We start from the raw sequence: 19,706 nt of genomic DNA, 5'->3' as shown, positions 1-19,706 counted from the left end.
TAATTTTACCAAATTAAGTGATGACTCAAGGATGAAATTTCAAAAGATTATAAAGGGCAAAATGGTCAAATAGAGAGAGAATTCTAGAAGGTAATGATGATGTTTGTGATATTTTTAATTAATTAATTAGATAAATGTTATTTAATTAATATTTTATTAAGATTTTTAGTATTTTTTTATTATTAAATGATTAATATAAAAGGGAGGAAAGATGATGAAAACTCGTCATCTTTCCATGCAACCAACGTTAGAAGAGAAGAGAAGAAAGAAAATTTTGCTTTCCTTACAATTTGGTCCTTTCACCAAAAATTCACTATTTTCACCTAGAAATCAAAAGAATTTCCATAGCTTCCAAGAGAGAAAAATAATAAGGAGACAATGGGGAGCTATAATGTCAAGTTAGATTCAAGAAATAAAATCTGGAGGAGAGAGAAAATCAAGTTAAAGATTGAAATCAATAGCATAAGGTAAGAACATCAAGATTTCAATATATTTTTAAGTTTGTTATTGTTGAAAAAGTATGGAAATGATATTATAGTAGAGTTTTCTTAAATAAAGTCTTATGTTCTTGATATATCAGTGAAGGGAAATAAGTGAAAATGATGGGAAATATTATAGAGAAAGGGACTAAGGGAGTTATAAATTTAGTAATCAACATATTGCACTAAAATAGTTTTGGACAGCATTAGTAGGTTAAATTTGAAAAATCACCATAAATTGTGGAAATCGAATTAGAGGATGAAAAATATGGAATTAAATATTATTAAGTCTAGTTTCTCATAGAAGAAACAGTGTAAGTAATGGAATTATAAATCATGAGATATCTTAAATTTTGTGAGACAAGGTCAGAATGAATTCGAGTTCCCTGTTCGACTTTGGAAAATCATAAAAATTTGAATAAAAATAATTATAGGCTTAAATTTATGTTTTAAAATTCTGAATGAGTCTATTTTCAATAGAAACAAGCAAAAACATCATCCAAATTCTTTACAAAGAGATAATTAATTTTTAGTGAAGAGGGGTTAGAACTGTCAAGCAGTGAAACAGGGAAAAATTTAAAGAATATACTGTACTTATTGGCTAAAGAAAAATTCTTAAAATTTTATGGTAAAAGATATGTGAGTCTAGTTTCATATGAATTTATTAGATCTTAATTCAGAGTTCAGTAGCTTAAGATATAAATAATTTAGTGACTATGACTCAAGTGGACACTTTGAATTAATATATAAATAAATGATGGAATTATAAATAATGTTACGTATAAGCATATTATACATTAAGGATGTGGAATGGAGAGGAGGAGGAAAATAAATGATTATTCAACTAGCATGAGTTTTCATTAAAATGACCAATTTGCATGTTTAAGGTTCAAGGAGTAAATTGAATAAAAGTAATATTTTAAGGGTAAATTGGTAAAATGTCAAAAGTGACCAAATTGCATGAAATGAATTTTTTATTATTTAAATTAATAAATTGGGTGAAATATTAATTTAGATCATGATTGGGTGGAAATTGAGAAAATAGAAAATTACCAAAATGTCCCGAATTTTTGGTATTTACGCAATTTAGTCCGTAAGTTCGTGTAACTTGTATTATATTCTTAAATGCTTGAAATGTATGTTACTTGATGTGAATATGATTTGAATGTTCATTGTATGAAAATTGATGAAACATTGATATATTTGATAAAAAGGGGAATAATGCATTGAATGGATGTATGAATGTTTATCAAACTATCCATTAATTCTATCGGTAATTTTGGATGTTTTGAGTCTGGTTATAATGACATGTATGAGTTAAATTGGCCAACGTTAGCTCATTAATGTTTTGGTTTTGATTGATTTTAAATATGAATGCTTGATGAAATGAAATGTCTGTAAATTAATTTGTTAACTCCGGTAATGGTCTATAACCCTATTCTGGAGATGGATACGGGTTAGGGGTGTTACAAGGAAGGTGAGAGAAAAAGAAATAAGGCAGTGAGCAGGAAAAGGGTCATTAAGGGCGAGAATAGGGGACAATATGATGTGCCAAACTATTTTCATGCTTGAAACTATTTGGTTCTTATTGTTCTTGAACTCCGTACATGTTCCAAGCCTCAGAACATTACAAACCGAAAAGTCCTATGTGATCTAGCTAAAGTTATTTACAACTTGACATCATACTGAGTAATTACATGTACAACTGTTTGTATTCTGCTAGGATAATCAAATTATTTGTATAATTTATTGATGGATCCCTATATTTGAACCCCTTAATGCTTGTATGCTTTGTAACTTATTGAACTTAAGTGTTTGATATCGAAAGTGGCAAATTAGCTATAAATCATGCCAAGATTATGTGTGAATATGAAATGCTTATTCATGTGCTCCGAAACTAACAATGACTTAAGTGTTAAATGCTTGTATGCTCAAGGGTCGTCTTTTCATTTACTTTTTTTTGTTTGCTTTGCTTGAGAACAAGCAATGACTTAAGTGTAGGGGAGTTTGATCTGTTGTAATTTAGTGTAGTAAATTAAACTAGTTTTCGCACTTTAGGAGCTTGAAAATAAGCACTTTGGCTAAGTTTTAGTTAAGTTTTCGTAATTCTATTTACATTTAATAAAATGTGTAATTTGAGTCTTTTATTGACCTTAGGGTGCCGAATGAGGCCTAAGGGTGAGCTAATATGCTTTGGAAGCGTGCAGAAGACTATTAGAAGGTGGGTTGATTTGATACTGGTTGTGTACCAACTCGGAGAGTGGGACATCGCAACATAGGGAGCAAAATAGAAGAATTTCAAGACTGCCTTCGGTTTCGTGACATAGCTTGAGGATGTCATGACACACCCCTGAAGATACCCTAAAGATGAAGCATACTACCCTAGATGTTGCGCCACAAAGACCTGGTGTGTTGTGACATCACCTCTATACAGGAAATAGTTACAAGCCAGGGGCCTTTTGGTCCACATAATCAATCATTAAGCACGAGAACAGTAGCTGACCTAGGGTTAAAGACGACGACCACTCTAATTCTATAAATTGTCTCATTTAACACATGTTATAGAAAACTTTTTATATTTTATAATTTTCTTCCTAATTTTAGTCTTTAGTCTTTCTCTTTTCTTAGGCTTTAGGTTTATTTTAGTTTTGTTCTTTGCTTTTTATGGAAGAGATCAGATTTGTGAACTTGATCAAACTCTGTGAGGATTTGACATTCTATTCAAATACAAATTAGGCTTCTTCTAAACTTTATATTGTTGAATTGTTATTCATGTCTCTTTTATATATCAAGTCTATATTGTTTATGAGATCCATAAGGAACTAATCTAACAACTCTGAGCATAGGTGATTAACTTGCTTCGGTAATCATAACCAATTGTCACTCCGAGTTTTTTCGTTCAATCAACTAGTCGATACCCTAGAAGGATCTCCCGATCTTCCACCAGAGTAACGAGTCGACTATAACTACTTATCTCTTGACCTTACAATCCAAATCTATTTAGGGTTAAGGTGTTCACAGATAGGGCTTACCAATTTTGGGTTAAATCCCACCTTTATGTCTTCCCAGGGTCGTCAAGCCTAGGGTTTTGGTTTTTCCTTTCCCAAACAGCTAATCCGTTAAGAGAACACAAAAAAATAGTAAATTAATCATACCTACACTCGCTAATCTTCTATAGGAGGACTAGTTCCTCATGGATCTAATAAACAATATAAACTTGAATGAAAGAATGAACATAAAGAAAAATTCAAGAATAAAGTTTAGAAGAAGCTTGATTTGTATTAAGCGTAGAATGCTCATAGAGTTTAACAATAATTCCAATATCCAATTTCTTCACAAAAGTAAATAACAAGAACATAAATATAAAACCTAAGAAAGGTAAATCTAAAGAGGAAATTATACAATATGAAAAGGTGTCTGTAACATGTGATTAATGAACCTATTTATAAACCTTAGGGTGGTCGTTGTCCTTAATCCTAGGTCAGCTGTGCAAACGAAAACGCCTCTCACTCGTAATTACTTCCCATACAAAGGCGATGCAGTGACACACCAAGTCCTATGTCGTGACATTGAGGGTAGTATGCTCAACTTCAAAGTGTCTTCAGGGGTATGTTGCGACATCCTGAGGCTGTGTTGCAACATTGAAGGTAGTCTTGGATTTCTTCTATTCTACTCTCTATGTTGTGACATCGCATGCTCTGTGTTACAACCTAGCAACTAGTATTGAGTTAATATGCCTTCTAATGGTCTCCTGCACACTCACAAAGTATATTAGCTCGCCCTTAGGCCTCATTCGGCCTCTATGGTCAATAAAGGACTATAATTACACACTTCTTTAACTTAACTAATACTTACAGAAATGTAATTAAAACTTAACTAAAATGCTTATGTTCAAGCTTCTAAAATACAAAAACGAGTTTAATATGCTACATCGAATTGCAGTAGATCAAGCTCCCGCACACTTAAGCCATTGCTTGTCCTGAAGCAACACAAACAAAAATAATAAATGAAAAGAAGACCCTTGAAAAAGTATGGTACAAGTGTTAGCTTGGAAGATATGCATAGGCATTTCATACTCACACATAATCTTGGCATGAGATATAATTGACCTACCGCTTTCGATATCAAACATCTAAGTTCAGTATATTACAAAGCATACAAGCATTAAGGGTCTCAAATGTATGACTCCATCAATAAATTATACAAGTAATTTGATTATCCTAGCAAAATACAAACAACCAACAATGCAATTATTTAGTATGGTTTTGAATTGTGAATAAGTTTATCTAGATCGCATAAGGCTTTTCGACTTTTAACGTTCTGAGGCTTAGGGCAAGTATGGATTTCAAGAATAGTAATCATCAAATAGTTTCAAGCACGTAAATAGTTTAGCACATCATATTGTCCCCTATTCTACCTCTTAGTAACCCTTTTCTACTCACTGTCTTATTTCTCCTTCTCTTACCTTCCTTATTTCCTCACATAGGAAGTCACAGCATAATATAACAACTACGGGTTAGCTCATGAGTTTTTGTGCATCAATGAATGAGTTTTTCTACTTTTGTGACTTTGTCACATTTTTTTCTTTTTTTCAATACATCTCATTCACAAATGCTTTTACTTTTCAAGTGCTTTTTTTCTACTCGTTTTGGTTTGAATTTTTCTTTTGTTGCACATATTAGCTAACTTATAACCATTATATCACATTGGTCCCTCCTATTTCACTTTATTTTTTAAAAAAATCACCATAATGTATCTTCTTAACTCTCAAAACGTATGGCCAAACGTCTATAGTCGTGCAGTTCAGTACCAAACAAAATGGGTAAGTACAAATTGATATTTTGGCTCAGGTTTTGTACGAAGGTTCATCGAGAAGTGTTTTCTAGCTGAAAATAGGTACTAAAGATAAATAACAGAGTTGGCTTTTAGGCTATAGGTGTATATCAAACACTGCCTTAGGTCATCCCTAGGTATCTCAGTATTCACAACAATAATCAACCAAACAACCACAAATTCAACAATTTATCATTCATACAAGCATGCTCGTTTCCTTGTATTCTTTATATCTTTGGTACATTTAATTACTTAATACCTATTTCACTGTGTAATATATAGAACTTATTACTCTAAAAATAAAAATTTTAAAGTCACCTATCCTTATGCCAAATTTATTGTAAATACAAGCAACCTATGTACATTCTCCTAACCAATCACTTGTATTTCTACAAGCTCAAGCACACAATTGACAACAAAATCAAAGAAAAAGCATAAATTTTTTTTAAAAAAAAATTATGTTCCCCCCCACACTTTAGATAACACATTGTCCTAAATGTGTAGCCCCTAAAAAGATAAGGAAAGAAGTTACCCAATTGATAGTGATGGTTCCATAGGCAATTGGTGGGTGTTTCCTCCATTGTTCATTGAAAGCTTTAAATGTTGTGCCTCTTCCATGTGGGTTCCTATATAGAAAATTTAGAAACTACTAATATACTATTACTCTTACTCCTAACAACTTAAATAAATTAAAAATCATCCCAAATTAATACAATCTTTTAAAAAAAAACCCCAAATTTTAGTCATCTACTTCAAAGGCTGTCTCCTCGTCTCCTGCCTTATCACTTCCTTCCTCTTCACTTTCCTGCTCTTCCCCTTCCTAATGGCTTTGTGTTGGGCCAAACATATACTGCATATAATTTGGAACTCTTATGTTGTTTCACCTTGCAAATTCTTAAAGTACTGGGCCCATTTCCTGCAGCCATCGTATCATTCCATCAATTTTAGCTTCGCTGCTCTTACCCATTTTTCTTACCGTCATTGTTTCTTTTCTTTTGAGTGAGAGGAGTACATCTATTTTTTCCTTTCTCCTCTGATTCCAATCCATAATTTGTTTTCAGTTGAGTTCCATATACTGAGTGTACATAGAATCACTGATCAAACTCTTTGTTGGGCGCATAAATTACTTGTTCTCCTTCATAAGTACCTTTTTCCTTTTACAAAGTGTCGTCATTAAATGAGGAAAGAAAATCTCAACCTTCTGGCCACCGACACAAGGCTTCATGTTTTGATAGATCCACTCTCCAATGCATATATGGTTTTTCTATAAAATACTGTATAATAAGATAGCTCTAAAAGTATTAACGTTAGAGACATTTAATGCAAGTGCTATCCTAGTACAGGTAAATTGCATCTACATCTTAGCTATTAGAAACATTATTTCCTGATTAAAATTGGTTGGAAGTCCTGTATCTGGCTGGAGGTTCCATTCACCATGATTCTCAATTAAATATTTTACAATGCTCTCCATGTCTAAATCTTCAAATTTATTTAACTCACTATTTTCAAAATAATCAGTTTCATAATAAGGAGCATCGTAAAATTCACAAATAGCTTATGGGTTGAATGGTATATCCTTACCTTTTACCGTTACTATCTTCTATTGAACACCATGTGGTCTTCGCGTCTCCTCATCCCTAGGAGTAGCACAGAACTCTTGGATGAGAGGAATAACAACATTTTTTGGGGTTACGCAAAAGCGTTCCCATTGATGGTACCAAACTAACAACCAAATTTCTTTGTAAATAACCATTGTTTGAATCCCGGTTCTTGGATAAATGTTTTCCATAAAGTTCAAAATAATACTTCTCAGCATTTCATTTCGAAATCATAACACCTCAAAATAGGGCCTAGGATTTTTAGGGGTAATTTAAGAATTTTAGCCTTAGAGTGTTCGAAATTTTACGACATGGTTTCTTGAAAATGAGTTTTAAATACTTTTAATTTTGAAAATAAAAATGATTTGTAAAAGAGTCAAAATTGTGAGTTTTTAAGAGGTAATTAAACCAAAATTTAAAAATTAACTTAAAATCATCCCCCACCTATAAGTTTCGCGTTAGTCTTCTCCATCTTTATGTTTTAGCCGTCCCTTGGCCCCACGAATCCTCTCTTTCACTTTTTGTTCTTCAACCTTAATTCTCTTGATTTCTATCATTACTCAAGCCAAATATCTCCATAAAATCCAAGAAAAATACCCAAAAAACCATAGATTCCTCCATTCTCAAGCTTGTGGGTTTTTCGGGTTTTCAATCAAACACTTGTTTTTTCATCATCTAAGGTAACGATTCAGATTCTAATTTGTTTTAAATGTTAATTAGTCTTTAAAACCAAGTTTTTAGCCATTAAATCGCATGTTTTGAATAAAATCCAAAAATTGGGTCGCTAATGGTGGATTTCAAGATTTTGCATAGAAACGATATTTCAAAGTGTTTTTCAATTAGTTTTGACATGATCAAGAGGTTTATAAACTTACTTTAAAGTTTTGTTAAAGATTTCTAAAGTTTTAATGAATTTTCAAAAAATAGCCTTAAAACATGTCGAAAAAGTTAATACTATGAATTGGGTGATTTTGTGTAGTTTAAAGGTTGGGAATTAGTCATAGGTGAATTATAAGATGAACATAATTGGTTTTAGCTGAAAATATTGATTATAGATTGATATATTTGAGTTTTAATTTCGCGTTAAAGGTTTCAGTTACATAATAACCTAGCTTAGCCTTGTGTTTTTGGATTGTTTGATGTGAGTCTTTGGATGAATGTTGACAATGTTGTTGTGTGAATTACATTTTTGAAGCATTGGAATTGATAGGACCTTCTACAAGTAGAGATAAAGGCAAGGAAAGTGTAATTGGTGAGTGTTTGGGATAATTGGTGAGTCTTTAGATGAATGTTGACAGTTTCGGCTTTTCAACTAAAGCGTAATTGGTGAGTGTTTGGGATAATTTCTTGTGGACATGATTCAATGTGTTATTTGTGAATTTAGTAGTAGCCTAAACCACTACTCTAAATTCCAAGTGTAAGTTTTCTCATACCTATGTTATCTTGTGAACAATGTGCTTATGTGTTTAAGAATATGTGAATTGAGATGAGATGCTATAACATGTGATATGTGGTTATGATAATCGTTGTGAAAGTGCAAATGTGTACATGTTATGTATATGTTAAATGTTAGTGACAGTGTTTTGCTAAAGATGCAAATATGCAGTGACAATGCACGGATAATCGGTAAGTGATATGTGTTTGATTTAAGATATTTTGACCTTGTGATCTTGAAACCATTGGATATAGTTGGCATGCCACAAGATTGTGAGTACTCACCTATATGTATAGCGATTTTGCCCGTTAAGGCCCTGGGACATGTTGGAAGGATAAGGGAAAGTGAGCTAACCTCCATTCAACGGGACATGTGAGGGGAAATAAGGACAGTGTTAGCTTTATGTTGCACTTTTGGGACATATTTGACTCTATGAGTCTATGTAGTGTGTTGGAGATTCGTGTATCTGATGGGTGATTATAGAGCTCACTTTTATTTTTCATAGCTCAATTGCCAAATTATCTTAAATTATATTATGAATATGTGTGTATTGTGATAAGTGTGTATATGATATGTGACCATTATGCAATTTATCTATAACGTGTTTTTGAGTCTTGCGACATATGCTTGAATGTTATGTGATTATATGAGTATTGTGATATATGCTTATATGTTATGTGATTATATATGTAATGTGATAGATGCTTAAAACTAAATATGTTTACCATGTAAAAGAACTAGTAATAATGCACGAGTAAGTATAATATGAAACTAGAGTTGGAACTATTGAGGTTATGCTATATGGTTGTTTCGTTGATGCTTGATGAATTTTTTGCACTGTGGTTATTCTGAGCATTCATTGAGCTTGATAAGCTCACCCACTCACTTCCTAAACCATTGTAGATTAGTAGTGTACAGGTGTGAGCGGTGTGGTTTCCAAGAGGTGATCCAAGCAAGTCTACTTGTTATTTCGTATTTGTTCTATATTTACTTAGGTTTTGAGGACTAATGCAATGTAGTAGACTTGTTTATAGCCATGTTAACTTCTAGACATTTTGTTAGTTTTTGGTTCGATTTATGAGGATTACATGTTATTGTTATGCTTTGGTTCATGAACATGAGGATGGACTGACGTTACTTGCTTGTATGCAATTTTATAATATTAAACTGTTAATTAGGTCGTTGAATGATTATTTTTTGAAGTAATTGATGTATGATGTTTAGGAACTAAATTAGAATGGATTAATTGCATATGTATACTGTATTTTTAAGGTCTGGAGCAGAGGTATCAATAATCGGGTTTTAAAATCGATACCTCTATGTTTTGAAATGTGCAGGAAGTCAAAATAGAGATTTGGTATAGATACCTTTGCTCGCGTATCGATACTCGGGGTTAAAGTATTGATATTTCATGACAGATAACAATAATTTCTAAGATTTGGGTTTTTAATCGAGAAATAAAATGCAAGTTTGGTATCGCTTTTCCAGGTGGTATCGATACCACTTAAAGAAAATATTCATACCTTAGTGTCAGTATTGATACCTATGGACCTAGCTGAGAATTTTGTTGAATGGACCTTATGCATGTTTTAATATGTTTACCTGACTAATTTATGTAAGTTTAGCACTTGATAATGATAACTCGCTAGTATGATCGACTTAAGACCTATTTTAATAATAAATTATTGGATGTTTTGTTAGAATGGGCTTTTACTTTTTGGCTATGACATGAGACGGTGGTGTGACATTATGATATTCGGGCTTGGCAACCAGGCCGGGTATAGGGTGTTACAGAAATTTTAAAGGATTCGAAACCGTTGGTGGTTCTTATACAATCGGCTTTTTAAGCTTTCTGGAAGGCATATTAATCTAAAATCTATGAAGTATTTAAGCAATATATTCAATGTAATAATAAAAAGGAAGTTTTTAAAACCTTTAACCTTGTTGTTTTGATTCTTGCTACTTCATTCTCCACCGGTTGCTAGCAATCCTTCCTCAACTTTAATGTTCTAAATAGCAAAGGAAGTTTGTAAATTTAGGAATTTTAATGAAAAAGGGTTTTGGGTTTAAGAGATGTTTTGAGGAGTTTAGGATTTTAAGAAAGGTTAGAATGGGAGGTGAAGGTGTTTTTAGGTTAAAAACTAATGTTTTGGGGGTTAAACACTAGGTAAAAATTAGGTTTAGCAAGCTGAGTGGCACAATCGGGACGGGTTAACCCAGAAGAAAATTACAATGATGTCGCGACACAAGGGTTCTGTGTCACGACATCCTTATCAGTTTGACATTGTCGTGACATCAGGGTTCGGTGTCACGACACACTCTGGACTTTTGGATTTCTTGGTATACTACATTCGGTGTCGCGACACACAAAGGTTGTGTCGCAACATCAAAATGATTTTCTCTATTTCGTTAATTCTGCCCTTGATGTTGTGACACGGGGTTACCATGTTGCAAAGCTGGCTTTGTTTTCACTCAAAATTCCAATTTCTAAAGTGTTACAGTTTCAATAAAACATAAGTTTAATAGAAATTAAAATCTAGACTAAATAGTTAGTTAAATATACAATAATTTACAAAAAGTTAAATATTAATTCAAATAATTCAAGTTTTACTGTCAGATTCATCTGACAGCATCATTAATTCAAAAAGGACGATTCTCTAGTTCTGTCAGAATTAGTCCATTGCTCGTCATGTCGCTCCACCTTTGTCCACTTACCTTTTTTTAAACTTGTTTTTTCGACCTGAATGGATTAAAGGAAGTACATCCCTTGACTCGAGGTTATTAGAAATAGATAATTCATTGTAATGTTCCCCTGACTTCCTCTTACCTTGCTTGCTCTGTTCGTGATCACACTTAAAAGTTTCAGTCTCACCATTGATTTTCATGGTTAGTTCATTTTTTTCTAAACCAATAGTGGACCTTGATGTGGCTAGAATAGGTCAACCTAGCAGGATTGATACTTCTTGATCTTCCTCAAAGTCTAGAACCACAAAATCCATTGGGATGATAAAACTGTGCACCTTGACTAACACATCTTCCAATACTCCTTTCAGATACACTGAGGATCTTTTGACCAACTGTAGTGTTATTTGGATATTTTTGAGGTCCCCTAACCTGAGTTCTTCATAAATAGATAAAGGCATTAAATTGATACTAGCTCCTAGGTCACATAGAGCTTTATTAAAATGAATTCTCCCTATCTCTATAGGAATAATAAAACTTATCGGGTCTTTTAATTTTTAGGGAACTTGTATCTAAATAATAGCACTACAGGAAGCGCTTATATTAACTTGTTCACCTACTTTAATTTTTCTACGCCTAGACATAACTTCCTTTAAAAACTTGGCGTACTTAGGAACTTTCTCAATTAATTCAATCAAAGGCATGTTAGATTTTAGTGTTTTGAACAAGTTTAGAAAACTTACAAACTCATCTTCATCTCATTTTTGCTTCTTTTCTAGCCTTGAAGGGAATGGTATTTTTGCAACGGTAGAATCTTTATTTGTTTCTATATCTGGCTCAACTACTAGTGCAACTATTTCCTCTGACTCTGGTTCATCTTCGCTTTTAAGGGTTCTTCTTGAAGATCATCAGTATTCTCCATATTTACCTCCTGGGTTGATTTTTCTAGGCTATGATCTACCGTAATTTGATGTAGCAGATTAAACTATAAAGAGTCTGAATGTAAGCATTTTCATTACATTTTAGTTAAGTTTCTTTAGTTTTACTTACATTCAATAAAATGTGCAAATTGAGTCTTTTAGGGAGAGCTAACATACTTTGTAAGTGTGCAGCAGACCATTGGAAGGCATTTTAGGTCGATATTGGATGCTATTTCGCAACACGAGAGGTCTAATGTCACAACATAGGCAATAAAATGAAGAAAATTCAAGTCTGCCTTTGATGTCGCGACATAGATTGAGGGTGTCGCGACATACCCCTGAAGATGACTACAGAGAAGCATACTGGTTGCTATGTCGTGACACAGGTCCTAGTGTGTCACCACATCGACTCTAGGACGAATATTAAACATGAAGTAAGGGCATTTTGGTCCACACAATCAAACTTAAAGCTTGGGAACATCAGTTGACCTAGGTTTAAATACAAAGGCCACCTGAAGGCTATAAATAGGCTCCTTTTGCACATGTTATAGACACTTTTCCATTAACCTAGTTTCTTTATTTAGATTTAGTTTCGTTTTCTTTATTAGGTTTCTAAAGTTTACTTTATTTGTTCATTTTTTTATTTTAAGAGATCGGGATTGTGGAAGCATTCAACTCTGTGGATTTGCACTTAATATCAATACAATCAGGCTCTTTCATTTACTCTCTCTTGTCGATTTAATTAGCATGCTTTCTTTTTACATCAATTATATATTGTTTATGAATTCCATGAGGAACTAATTAGTGAGTGGAGGTATGATCTGTTAACTATCTTGTAGGGTTACTCAACAGGTCAGCTATTTGAGAAAGGGAGAACGTAAAACAAACCCTAGGCCTGACAACCTTGGGAAGTCATCAATGTGGGAATTAACCCAAAATTGGTATTGCCCATCCGTGAACATCTTAACCCCAAACTAATCTAGATTGTGAGGTTGAAAGATAAGTAGTTCTTCTTGACTCGTTATGTTGGTGAAAGATCGGAAGATCCTACTAGGGTAGCGACTAGTTGATTGACGAGAAACCCGAAATGACAGTTGATGGAGATTACCGAAGTGAGCTAATCACCCTTAATCAGATTTGATTTATTCTTCATTTTTTTAATCTCTTGAATTTTATCTTTTTATGTTATATTAGTTTTATTATTATAAAAATCGCAAAAATATTTTATTTTATATTCTCTGTACTATAACTAAATTTAAAGTAGTAAGTAGATCTATTAATGCTTAGGTTAGAATTGATCCAATAACTGCCTCCCTTAGGTATGATCCTTGGAGTACTCACCCACTCCGTTGTAAAATTATAAAACAACTCAACTCGTATACCTGCGAATATCGCCTCGTAATTTTATATTTTATTACAGTATTCACACTATGGACGCTAGTACGTCTGGAGGCGGTCAGGCTACTCAGTGTTTTACTCGATTGAAGCACTACTTCTTTCACATGCTCTTTCCTTTCTCTATGAGGATTATTTTCGGCATTACTAGGAATAACTATGTCAATTTGTCTTTTTATGTCACCCATCATGCTCATCAATTGGCTTATCTAACCTTCAAGTTTAGTCAATGTTCTCGTTGAATCGGTGCACTCAGACTACACCTACTTTACATATGTTCTCATTGACTTCATTTCCCCATCGATTCTATCCAAACGTTGACCACATACAGTATGGTCATTCAGGGTGGCCCTTTCTTTGGATTTCTATAAATAAGGAGGTTGATAGTTAAAATTTTTAACTTGGTTCGAGCTATTACCTCTTCCTTGGTTTCCTCCCCATCTCAAATTCGAGTGATCTCTCCATCCGGGATTGTATGTATTCAAATAGGGATTTCCACCCCTATTTTCGATGTAGTTCACATACTCAGTTGGATCATTAATATAGTGGGAGATCAGTTTGTCTCCTTCATAAATAAATTGTGCATTCTTTTCAGCCTCTATTCAGTGATTCTGTCCACTAACTATTGATATCTATCCTCTTCCTGGACAGCCTTCACCGTAGATGGTCTTTGGCCATATGTATATCGTTTAGTTGGCCACTAGTAGGAATTCATCGCCATAATTTTGATTAATTCGTATGCATCCTTGTACGCTTTATTCCTTAAAGTTCTTCCTCCTGCTCCATCTACTCCTAACTTCGAATGCACATCCAACCCATTGTAGAAAATTTGAAATTGTAACCACTAAGGCAATCCGTGGTTTGGGCATTTCTAAATTAGCGTCTTAAAATGCTCTCATGCTTTGTGAAAGCTTTCCCCTTCTAACTGCTTGCACATTGAAATTTCCCTTCTTAGTTAGATCGTCTTGCTAATGGGGAATAACTTTTATAGGAATTTCCCTACGAGTTTGTCCCATGTCGTGATTGATCCTAGTTCCTTCGAATCTAACCAAGAAAAAGGCATTATGGATTAATGGAAAGGGGAATAACCAAAGACGAATAGCGTCACCAATGACCCCGTTGTATTTAAAGGTATCACAAAGTTAGATGAACCATTTTAAATGTTGACTCAGATCCTCTATCCGTGAAACTGCAAATTATTTTGGATCATCTAGATCATAGCTGGCATAATTTCGATATTATTTGTCATGATGGCTGGCCTTGTTATACTCCCTTAAACCATATCCAGATTTGGTAGCGCATACTCTCCCAGAGTCTTCTCGTTACGCGCCACATTTATATTTGAAGGTAGTTGTACTGGCTCTATAAGTGTTCCCCTACTACGAGTCATACACTAAACCCAAAAAGATAAAATTAGTAGAAAACCAGAAAATTAAATTTGTAACTATAACCCAAAAATTTCCTAATTGTTCTATTAGTATGCAAAAATTAAAACTAATATAATGATGTTACCTCCCTGGTGTACCAACGTCCAAAGTAGAAATCCTGAGTAGAAATCCTGACATACCAACATCCAGAGTAGAAATCCTACACAAAAGATGTGAAAAAGCGATATCCGCAAGTATATGAGTCAGGTTGTAATATATTTACAATGGAGTAGGTAAGTACTCCAAGGATCATACCCAAAGGAAGCGAGCACTAAATTAATTCTAATTTAAACACAAAAAGATCTAATTAGTGCTTTAATCGAATTATAGTACGAATAATTAAAACAAAGGTTTTTGATAAACTATACTAAAAATAATAAGAATGGAAATAAAACGAAATTAAATAAATGAAACAAAAGAAATCAAATAATTGAATATGTATCAAGTTTAGGCATGGGAGATTAGCTCGCTTTGGTATTCATAATCAACTGTTGCCTCGGGTTTTCTTATTCAACCAACTAGTCAATACCCCAGTAGGATCTTCCGATATGTCTACTGAAATATTAAGTCAGCAAGGACTTATTATCTTCCATCCTCACAGTCCAAACCGGTTCAGGGTTGAGGTGTTCATAGATAGGCCATACCATATTTAGGTTAATTCCCACCTTGATGACATCCTAGGGTTGTTAGGCCTAGGGTTTAGATTCTTCTTTTCCTAAACAACTGATCTGTTAAGAAATCCCTACAAAACAGTTAATTATTCATACCTCCACTTGCTAATCCTCCACAGGAGGATTAGTTCCTCATGGGTCTAATAAAAAATATAAACTTGAATGGAAGAATGAACATAAAGAACAATTCAAGAATGAACATAAACTTGCTAATCCTCCACAGAAGAAGCCTGATTTGTATTAAGCGTAGAATCCTTACAGAGTTTGACAGTAATTTCAGAATATGATTTCTTCACAAAAATAAATAACAAGAACAAAAATCTTAAAACCTAATAAAAGGGAAATCTAAAGACTAAATCTAAAGAGAAAATTATACAATATGAAAAGGTGTCTGTAACATGTGCTAAATTAGCCTATTTATAGAATTTAGGGTGGTCGTCGTCCTTAACCCTAGGTCAACTGTCGTCCTCATGTTTAACGTTTGATTGTGCGAACCAAAATGCCCCTAGCTCGTAATTATTTCCCGTATAGAAGCGATGCCGCGATTGGAACGACTGAAATGTGCAATTGTACACAATTGCAACAAGTAATAAAGTGACAAGTAAATGTCAAGTTATCGTACCCACAGGGACTGTGAAAAGAATTATTTATGAATGCTATATAAAACACTTTGGTGAAAAAAAATATTTTGTTTGAAGAGGGTGATTAAAAACTAATATTTTAAACTAAGTGAGCTAAATAAATAAATCTCAAATGCACGATTCCAAAATATGATTTTAATCAAGATGACATAATTGTGTTAGATTAATTACATTTCTTAACTTAGAGTTATTAAACTCATGTTTATATTGTTACGAATAAGTTCACGGCAACTCGGTAATTTGCTAACTTATGAACATACTCACCTACCAAAATCCATTTATCTCTTGACTATATCCCTATGTCAATTCATCCGATTAAACAAATCTTAATAGGCAAATATGTTATTGCACATACATGCTTATTACATCAAAATAATCTCTTGTACATATCCTTATGTCAATTCAAATAATTAACTCGATTTAATACACACATAAAAGACTATGTGAGGTAAAAAAGTATCATTACCTTGAAACAGTTTAATCACAATAATCTTGCAAGTTATGCAAGGCAAATGTATCGTCAGATACCGTTGCTAATCTAACCCTCACTACTTTAGATGATTAAACATGCACTGATTAAGTACCATGTCCATTAATTACAATTTCAATCCGTTTAAATAATTAATTCATTAGTTACCTAACAATTGTAATGCAAGAATAACATAGTCATGCTTTTACTTAATCAAGCATCTTACCAAGGCCTATAACAACATAAACACAATTTCAATAATTTTAACAAACGAAATGCAATCAACCTAACACGAAATAAATTCAAGCTAAATTGATTAAATTAATCATTCCCACAACATAAATATTCATAGATATGTTCAGCATAACAACAACAAAAATTAAAGAGATAGGGAACAAGAATCAAATCCGGTGCTTTTCCGTAGCTTGACTAGTTGCTCTGTTCTTCCTTCTCCGTTGTCCTCATCGACCAAGGCTATTATGAAAACTTAAGTTCTTCTCCAAATAGCTGATGAATTCCCCTTTCCCAAGAGGATAAATCGGCAAGAGAGCAAGGGAATTTTGGAATGGAAAAGAAGAAAGAAAGTGGAGAGAAGAGAGGAATGATGTGAATGCTTGAGGTGTGTTTCTAAAATGACCAGCCTAAGGGGGTTTTATAGCTGAGTACGGCAGCCAAAAATAGCTAAAATTATCAGCCAAAGAACCCTTCCTTGGCCGGCCACACATGTGGCAAGGTTGATAGTTTCAACTTTGCTAATTTAGGCTTGGGGCAAATCTATAAAGCCACCAATTGTGGAAGGGTTTGAATGCAACTTGAACAAGTCTTGAAGGGCCTCTTTGCAAGCTTCAATAATCAGCTAATAACCTGATTTAGGTTAGCTCTTCGAACGATTTTTAGGCTGTCCATTTCTTGGTCGGTTCAGTTCACTTGGTTCAGTTCAACTGGACCACTTTTTCATAATTAATTAATAATATTTTATTAACTCAAATTAAATTGGATATAAATTAAAATTAATTATATTATGAATTAATACATATAGTTTTGGACTGTCTTAGCCTAAAATTTAGTTCACCTCGATACTTCAAATTGCTTTTCAGTTTTGTGCTCTAGTAGTGTCTGCTGAGCCATTTTTCGCCCTTTGTGCAAATCTGTCGAAAATAACCAAAATTCATCAAAATTAATTATAAAATTAACTAAAATTCAACATGTTCATATTTTAAGTGCACTTTAATTATTTTGTAAAAATTAATTATTTTTTCGACAAGAACTTTATCAAAACTGTATGATTTTTAAGTTAAAAAGTGTATGTAAAAATGTGTAAATTTTCATGTTTCCAGTGACACTAGGTCTTGTATCGTGACATCGAAAGGTAATAGGCTCAATTTCAAGGTGTCCTCAGGGGTATGTTGCGACATCTTAAGGCTATATCGCGACATTGAAGGCAGTCTTGGATTTCTTCTATTTTGCTATCTATGTTGTGACATCGCATGCTCCGTGTTGCAACCTAGCGACTAGTATTGAGTTAATACACCTTCGCATGGTCTCCTACACACTCATAAAGCATATTAGCTCACCTCTAGGCCTCATTTAGCCCCTAAGGTCAATAAAGGACTCAAATTACACATTTTATTAACTTAACTAATACTAACAAAAATGTAAGTAAAACTTAACTGAAATAATCATGTTCAAGCTCCTAAAATGCGAAAACTAGTTAAATCTGCTACACCAAATTACAGCAGATCAAAAGTTTTAAGATATTTTAATTTATGAAGTGTTCCTTTCAAATTGGAATTTATCAATGTAACGCCCCAAATTTCGGGCCTAGAAGTATTGGGCCTTGAGCTTGGAAATGAATAGCACAAAAGTATGTCTGCTTTAGTGGTTAAGGGTCCTTAGAAGTATTGGAGAAGTCCTAGGCTCAAACCTGGGCTATAGCAAAAAAATTTGGTTTTAGGTAAATAAAACCCTAGGAGTAAGTAAGTAGGCTTTAAGAATAAGATGTGGTAAAAGGTAACACAAAGAGAGTGGGTGGTCTAGTGGCAAGGTAGCGTTACAGCCGGCAAGAGGTCTGAGGTTCAAGTCTTGGGATGAGCAAGGGAGGTTTTATTTTGCAGTTGTGACGCTTAGTGGTTGTGTTGTAGTGGGATTCTGCTCAGGTGGTTGTGGAATTGGTCTTGGGGGAGTGATTCATGGGATAAGGATTTTGAGGAGTTTGAAAGAGTTTCAAATTAAGGGTGTTGAGAGATTTGGGGAGTGGAATTAGGGGTGTAGTAGTTGGCTGAAAGTGGATTTTCCTTGGTGCAAAGTTGGTCATATGAATTTTATTCTTTTGCCGAAAGAGGTTGTGCATTTTTGGCTCTCCATTTCAAAAATGTTTACCTCTTGTTGTGTTGTTTTTCTCCCTTTTTTTGTGTTGTGTGTTTTGGTAGTCGAGTACCATTAGTGTCCATTCGGGTAATTGGGTTTTTGTTCTTCAAAATCGTTCTTTGCTAGATCAACCTCCTTTCTCTCCCTCATTGGTACTTTGCCTTTACTTATTTTTGGTTTTGGGTAGCCGAACGCTTCCTCCATTGTTAGCCGAATATTGTTTGTGCCATCAACCCTCTCCCTTGTCCTTGATTGTCGATTCTCTTCTATTCCCCCTCTCTCTCAAGCCGTGGTGGATGAGCATCTCATCTTTCTCTCGATTCTAACTTCTCTTCCCTGTCACTCAAATAGTTTATGTTGGCAGAATATCGATTGGCAGGTCCCTACATCTCTACTCTTTCGACTTTTCTCTTCTATTTCCTTAGATGTCGATTATTATCTTCTTCTTTTTACCTTTGTTATGGTGTTCTTTCGGGTTTAAGGAATTAGTGAGGAGTGGAGGAGTTCTTTAGCACTGTAGAAATGATTGGACCCTTCTCTTTCGTTCTTGACCGAAGGTAATACTGCTCGCAGTGAATGATCTGAACTGGAATATGTGTCGTGGGTTGGTATTGGCTGAATATGCTTTTCCCTTGTTTGGGGCTCGCGTTTTCTTTAGGCTGATAACCATAGATTCAACCCATATGTATAAGCAATCTTGATTACTAAATTCACTTTATATGCAGATAACTATCAATGAAGGTTGAAATCCTATTGTCAAGCCATTGATAAATACCTTGTTTAATGGTG

The 19,706-nt window shown here is 33.9% G+C and overlaps 1 non-coding gene across 1 annotated transcript; it reads left to right on the top strand.

Moving 5' to 3' along the window:
• Positions 1-14,193: 14,193 nt before the first annotated feature.
• LOC128032305 (small nucleolar RNA R71) lies at positions 14,194-14,300 on the top strand. Its single transcript, XR_008188432.1, has one exon. It is a non-coding gene; the product is annotated as a small nucleolar RNA R71 (small nucleolar RNA).
• Positions 14,301-19,706: the final 5,406 nt, after the last annotated feature.

This window comes from Gossypium raimondii, chromosome 8 (genome assembly GCF_025698545.1).
Source record: "Gossypium raimondii isolate GPD5lz chromosome 8, ASM2569854v1, whole genome shotgun sequence".
NCBI classification, from domain to species: domain Eukaryota; kingdom Viridiplantae; phylum Streptophyta; class Magnoliopsida; order Malvales; family Malvaceae; genus Gossypium; species Gossypium raimondii.
This window is presented reverse-complemented; position numbering and strand designations above follow the sequence as displayed.